Raw genomic sequence first — 7,389 nt, 5'->3', positions numbered from 1 at the left:
ACCACCTGGATTTTGTTTATTAAGTGTGCAGGGCAACCACCCATTAGACTAGAGCATTACAATAATCTAGCCTTGAGGTCATGAATGCATAAATTATCTTTCCTGCATTTGACAATAAGAGCATATGTTGTAATTGAGATATATTTTTTAAGATAGAAAAATTTGGTACAAACGCAAGAAATTGTTGTAAAAAGAAAGATTGCTTTCAAATACATAATGCCCTCTTTCTAATGTTTCCATTTGAAAGAGGGTTCTGTCTTGGACTGAGTATTTAAAGAAATGTTTCAAGAGCCTCAGGGCAATTGGTAGTCAGATCAGTCCTTAATGCTGAATGTCCTCTGACGCTCAGCATTATGTATTTTTTCTAATGTCAGGTATGCATATTTTTCTCCTTATCTCTTATTATCTCCTCTATCTCCTTATCTTATTGTATTGATTATCTTTGTATTGATTATGTATAGGAAACTCTACCCAGTTTCCTAACTGACGACGAAGACTTGATAAAAAGTGTTATTCTGTTTGTGTACAGCAATTTTGGCATTTACTCAAACCATTTCTGTCAGTGAGAAAATGGAGGAGTCTGTGGTTGTTAAGTCCATCTTACACATATTATGCATACATTTTTTTTTTACAAAAAAGCCTTTCTCCAATTTATGAACATTTTGCAATGATTTATACACTGGCGGAAAGGTGAAAGATCAGACAACGGACTGTATAAATATTGATCAACGTATCGGATCTACAACTTACCTTTTCAGATCTAGCATGTGACTTTAAAGCATACAGATCATGTTGTAAGACTGGAAGAACTGGAAGATGCCAGCCGTCTGGGCTACTCAAATTAACATTTGAACACTCTCTTGCATAGGAGAACAACACCATCCAAGACGCCTCACCCTTACGGTTTCCTCATCATCCCCTCTTTCCCTATCTCTTCTCTCTCATGCTGAGATCACCTGAAATTCACCCAAAAAAATTCGACTAGTACAACGGTCTCGTCTCCACAAAGGTAAACCAAAAGCTAATAAAGGTTTTAAGAGTTTAGAGATATTTTGCCTACTGTGGTGGGCAGGTAATGCAAATTGCCCTCTGTCCTCAGTAAGGTGTAAACACCAGAGGTCTGGGACATTGATGAATGCAAATTCCTATTGTTAGCAAATGTTTCCATTTGAAAGAGGGTTCTGTCTTGGACTGAGTATTTAAAGAAATGTTTCAAGAGCCTCAGGGCAATTGGTAGTCAGATCAGTCCTTAATGCTGAATGTCCTCTGACGCTCAGCATTATGTATTTTTTCTAATGTCATGGTATGCATATTTTTCTCCTTATCTCTTATTATCTCCTCTATCTCCTTATCTTATTGTATTGGTTATCTTTGTATTTATTATGTAATTGGCATGATAGATTTACCTGACTAACAATAAATTATTACATTTGCATTTATTCTGACTTACTCTGAAATTATTAGGCTAACTCTACTAGATTACGTCGTATCCATTGTTACCGCAAAGCTGCGTCCAGGGTTAAGTACATACTAGATCACGGGTGTTATGGAGCATGGGTCACATCTGGCGAGATTCTAGATTTGTGACTAAACTGCTTGACTTTAATTAAGTTGTTATGCAGTTGCATTTACTATAGGGGGCTAGACAAAAATTATACTGAGGTAAAAGCTAGCATTTGGAGCGGCATTATCTTTTTTTTTAACCTCTGGTTATTTTTTGTCCTTTAACTAAGTTGTTATAAAGGCGACTGTAGGGGGCTAAATGGGTACCTTTTAACAATAGCAAGCAGGAAGAGTGGAAGTCAAGTCAAGTCATCTTCATTTATATAGCACTTTTAACAATGTAGATTGTTTCAAAGCTGCTTTACATAGATAAACATATCATTTAAGGTAACAGATTGTTTTGGCTTTATAGCGGTTCTTGAATTTTTTTATTTTCCAGCTAAAGTTAGTTTTGATTGATTCACTTCCGTCGAAAGGATAATTTGTTATTAAATTAGGGGCCGCTAAGACGACACCGTTCTCTCTAAGCAGACTTTAAACGCGAACCTGTGAGAAACGCTGATGGCGCTCATGTGCGCATCAAGAATTAATTCTATAGTTATGTTCGTTTGAATGTATGTGTGCATGTTTGTAATTCCCTACAAACCAAGCCTAAACAAACTACTTGTCCTGCCTATAAATTTCATACAGAATTTTACTTTATTTTATCACTTCGGGGTAGATAGGCGAATTTTCCACAACGCTTTATCTGTAGAGTGATAAAGGGATCCTCCATAGGGAGAGGCTAGTTGGAAGCGAGCAGAGTAGGGGGTGCGCCACAATTTGGTGAGCTTATCGTGCAGCTTTGGGAAGAACGGTGCCGGTTTTTCGTGGGAGGCACGCTGGCGGCACCATTCATTCAGGGTCGCCATTCCTTCAAAGGACGCGGAAAAGTTTACTGTCCACACCAGCCTGTGCTGACTCTTTGGGAAAAAGGGAGCCGGGATCCTCTCCAATCCTCCGCATCTGGAGCTATCAGTGACATAGAGTTGTCAGCGGCAGCTTGCTGCTGAAGAGGGGCGCTGATCCTCATGGGAGAAGAGCACCGGTGAAACGAAATGTAGCGGGAAGAGTAAAGCACGCGGGTCCTGTGCCGGCGTGAGATCGCTCAATCCCGACTGTTGAGCCCCCAGGTTCTACTATTTCTTCCTCCGAGGTTCCTGGGAGGCAAGAGACAGGAGAGCAGGAGGGGTGGGTCCGTCTTCATGAAAGAACGCGAGCTTGTGAGCAAGCAGGGTGAAATTCATGCTCTGCAGTGAGAGCAGTCCGTCTCAGCAAGCGCAGCGTCAATGTGGGAGTGGGCCAGGCAAGCGATATACTCACTGTGCCCGTCTAAAGCGTGCAGGGGTGCCCTGCCAGAGCCACACTCGTGGAGTGAAATTTTAAATAACACAGCTGAAATGTGCTCTCTGAGATCGCCGGATGGCCACAGGGGAGAAGCGCTGAAGAGAAGCGTCTTTCTGCCGCAGGGGCTCTTCAGGGCCCACAGATCTGGGCGGGGGTGCCAGATTGTCCCGTTCGCCTGTGTGAGGAGCTCCCTCCTCAGCGGTATGGGCGAGGGAGCTGCAGCTCTGCCAGGTCGGGGAACCCAGTTTTGGATCTCCAGAGGGGGGTTATGAGAAGGACTGAGCACTTGCTCTCCCTGATCCGCTCAATGACCTGTGGGAGCATCGAGACTGGAGGGAACGCATAAAGGGGGCGGCTGGGCCAATTGTGGGCCATTGCGTCCCTTTTTTTTACATAATTTTTCAATATGGGCTTTAAAGGAGAGATGTGAATCTATTACTAAGCCAAGATATTTGTATTGATTTACGATTCGTAATTTTTCTCCAGCAAATATTATGTCAGGATTAAATGAAGCTCTATTGGTTTTACTGAAGAACATACCTTGTTCACAGAGTAAACGCAACAACGTATCTGACTTGCAACACACACACAGCTACAGCTGTGCTCACTCAAGGTGATTTTATTAATTAAACAATCAATCACAAATGTACACACCCCCATTATTCATCACGTGCCATTTCACTCATTTCATACATAAATATCAATCAATAATAAAAACAAAAACAAAAACATAATGCACATTGAGAGCACACGGTTAACACCCCCACTTGCTCTCACATTGTCAACATAGAACGCATCATTTTCCAAAAATAAAATGCATCAAACTTCAGCATCTTACACTTGGTTGCAGGCTTTGTCAACACATCTGCTACCATCTCATTAGTGGGACAATACACTAATGCAATGTCACCATTATTTACAGAAGACCTAATAAAATGGTACTTGATGTCAACATGTTTGCATCTTTGCCTGCTCACAGGATTTTTTGCTAAGGCGATTGTACCTTGGTTATCTTCATATACTTCAGGTTGCGAGTATTGACATGTATCAAGATTTTCCAACAGTTGTTTAAGATAGAGACACTCCTGTATGGTTGTGGCTAGGGCTATATACTCTGCCTCACAGGTGGACAGGGCGACAGTTGGCTGTTTCTTTGTTTTCCATGAAATCAAAGCACCGCATTCAGTTAAACTTACACAATAGCCTGTCGTACTACGTCTGTCATTACTAGCTGCCCAGTTTGCATCACTGTATGCTCTTATTCCCAGTGCCTCATTACATTTTCGGTAACACAGTTCTTTGTCAAGTGTACCTTTAAGATACCTCAGTACCTGTTTAACTGTGGACCATTGCTCAACAGTTGGTTCTGTGAAATATTGTGACAGTTTGCTTACAATAAAACTTATATCAGCTCTAGTACAGATGGTCAAATAGATGAGGCTTCCCACTGCCTCTCTATATTTTTTCACATCAATCATCTTTTCGGCATCATTATTATAGTCAAGTTTTTGTTCACAAGGAGTCAATCTAGGTTTGCAATCCTGCATGTTAAACCTTTGCAATATTTTTGTCACATATTTTGCTTGTGACATTCTCACACAGTTGTCACTCTGGTTAAAATCAACACCTAAAAAATGCCTTAATTTGCCCAAGTCTTTCATTTGGAATCTTTCAGTAAGCATGTTCTTCACACATCTAAGAACTTTTTCATCACTTGCCACAATCAACAAATCATCAACCCATATTACAATGATCACTTTTTCATTAGCTGTTTCCCTTGTATACACACAATAATCAGCTTGATTCTGCACAAAGTGGTTTTTGGTCAAGTACTCATGTAGTACCTTGTGTCAGGATACAGGGCACACAGAGATCGAGGTAAGTGAATATAACACAGCTTTATTTAATGTTGCAACAAATCATGGTGAGTATCAGGAGCGAGAAGACGTGAGGAAACACAGGATGAGGGATCCACAACAGGTATGTTCAGACACTCCAGATAAATGAATCACAATCTGTTCTGGGATATGAATACTGGTCTTTTCTCTTACAGGTTCTGGCGTTGGTTCAACGGGTGGCAAGATGATACAATGAGACACTGGAGATCGCTGGATGTCAGGTAACACGTGAATCCCAACTATGTTCCTGGAGACCACAGATCAAGAAGTCAGAGATTAATAAATCACAGGTGAGTATACTTTCTGTTTAAGAAGTCACAGGTTTCTCAAGGAATCGGAGACAAAGGATTTGGGTCAGTTCCTGTTGGAGGCTTGACAAAGAACTGGGGTATTGCAGTGTGTTTTATGTGTTGGTGGAATGAGGTTGATAACTGTGAACAGGTGTGAGTAATTAGAATTCTGGAGAGAGTGATCGTTGTGTGGTGAGGGAGGTAGAGTCTGATTGGTTCCTGACACCTTGTTCCAGTTTCTGCCCGATTGTTTTAACCCATACAATGACCTTTCCAATCTACAAACCAATTTTTCATTTGTGCCAGATTTTACTTCATAACCCTCTGGTTGTTCTATGTAAATTTCGTGATCTATTTGGTGCGTTCAGATAGGCAGTTTTTACATCCATGTGGTGCAAAATTAGGTTTTCTTGTACTGCTTTTTGTATTATCACACGGATACTTGTCAAGTTAGCTGTAGGGGAAAAAGTCTCTTCATAATCAACACCTCTCTTCTGACTGTATCCTTTGGCTACATAACGTGCTTTGCACTTTTCAGATCCATCTATGTTGTTCTTAATTGCATAAACCCATCTGCCCCCCACTGCTTTCTTACCCTCAGGCAAACTACTTAGGGTAAATGTGTGGTTTTCTCTAAGTGATTGCATCTCCTCATCCATTGCAGTGACCCACTCATTTGATCTGTCCGAGGTTACAGCTTCTGTGAAAGTTACAGGTATATTACATGTCACTCTGTAACAGTAATCTATGTTGATCTGCACCTGATCAGTTTCCTCATCAGATGCCTGTTGAGAAACATAGTCATGTAAATAGTTTGGCTTCATCCTCACTCTAGAAGGGTATCTTGGAGGCTCAGGCATAGCTTCAACTGATTGGGTCTGAGGACTACTACTCTGCTCCTCCTCTTTGACTGGAACCTGGTCTTTTGCTAGACTTGAATTTACATCCTGCCTAGTTCCATTGACTTTCTGTTTCAGAACATCATCATCATCATCATCATCAACAATGGTAGTCTGAGTCTGTTGCTCATCACAGGTCTTAGAAAGAAACTTAACTAGCCTGTGCTTTTGTACTTTCCTGCTGTCAGGGAAATAGACAATGTATGCTGGACTGCTTTTATCATAACCAATAAAAACAAACTTTTCACTTCTTGGATCCAGCTTTCTTTTATCTTGTTTATAAGCAAAACACTCTGAACCAAACTTTTGCATCCTAGCAAGATTGGGCCGTCTCCCTGTTAGCATCTGAACTGGTGTAAGTTTGGTGCGTTTGTTAAAGCACCTGTTCCTGATTATGGCTGCGGTCTGCACTGCATAAGGCCATACATTTTTAGGTAACTCACTCTCTATCAGCATGCACCGTGCCATGTCAAAAAGTGTACGCCAATTTCGTTCTGCTGTACCATTTTGGTGGGGAGAATATGGTGCAGAAGTCTCGTGTCTAATACCATTCTTAACCAACAGAGTTTTGTATTGCTTTGCAGTAAACTCGGTGCCATTATCAGATCGAAGACGCTGAATTTTACCATATGGCGCCATATCGGCAAGAAACCTCTCAGTTGCTTGTAGTGTGTCACTCTTACTTTTAAGACTATATACAAACATGGCACTAGTATAATCATCAGTAAATGACAAAACATATTTATATCCCTCTCTGGACTCTGGGTTAATTGGCCCGGCCAAATCTGTGTGCACTAGCTCTAGAGGCTTTTTAGCTCTTACATCAGGCTTTCTGTTTCTGGTTTGTGTAAACTTGCCACGGGTGCACACTTCAAAAGTTATAGGTTTGTTTGATGAACCTTCAATGTTCATACCATCAACAACACCTAATCTTTGCACATCATCAAAATTACAGTGTCCCAGTATCTCATGCCATGTTTTTAAATCATAACATCCATTCACTTGGTCATCACATCCATCAGATACTGTATGCAAATAATATAGTCTATCATGTAAATGAATGGGAAATTTTGTACCGTCTTTGTGCACCAGAAAATATTCACCTTTCCTGAATGTCACGCTTGCTCCACTCGAATGTCCACCAAGCATACCTCAGCATCACCTCTGCGCTCTGCTACTCCCTTACACCTTGTGCCGTCAGCTATAGCTCCATGTAATGAGTCCCTGCCTGGAACTCATCATCGAACCTTTTGAACTTGGAGATGTCGGTGACGATATGCGAGGTTGCCCCGCAGTCGACCATCAGGCCCCTCACGTCGACACCCTGGTTGTTTGGCTGGAATCCTGCCGCTCCATCGGTCACCCTGAAAACATACTCGTCGGTCGCTTCCTCGGTGGCCTTCCATGTTGCGT

At 41.5% G+C, this 7,389-nt stretch overlaps 1 long non-coding RNA gene across 1 annotated transcript; it reads right to left on the bottom strand.

Annotated features, from left to right (window-relative positions):
- Positions 1 to 4,233: 4,233 nt before the first annotated feature.
- On the bottom strand, positions 4,234 to 5,433 carry LOC307011580. The gene is made up of 3 exons (XR_013800439.1): positions 5,304 to 5,433; positions 4,618 to 4,733; positions 4,234 to 4,367 (listed from the first exon to the last, which is right to left on the bottom strand). It is a non-coding gene; the product is annotated as an uncharacterized lncRNA (long non-coding RNA).
- Between the last annotated feature and the right edge of the window lie 1,956 nt (positions 5,434 to 7,389).

Source organism: Phoxinus phoxinus (assembly GCF_949152265.1).
Source record: "Phoxinus phoxinus genome assembly, chromosome: 15".
NCBI classification, from domain to species: Eukaryota; Metazoa; Chordata; class Actinopteri; order Cypriniformes; family Leuciscidae; genus Phoxinus; species Phoxinus phoxinus.
The sequence above is the reverse complement of the archived record's forward strand: the minus strand, read 5'-3'. Positions and strand labels throughout refer to the sequence as shown.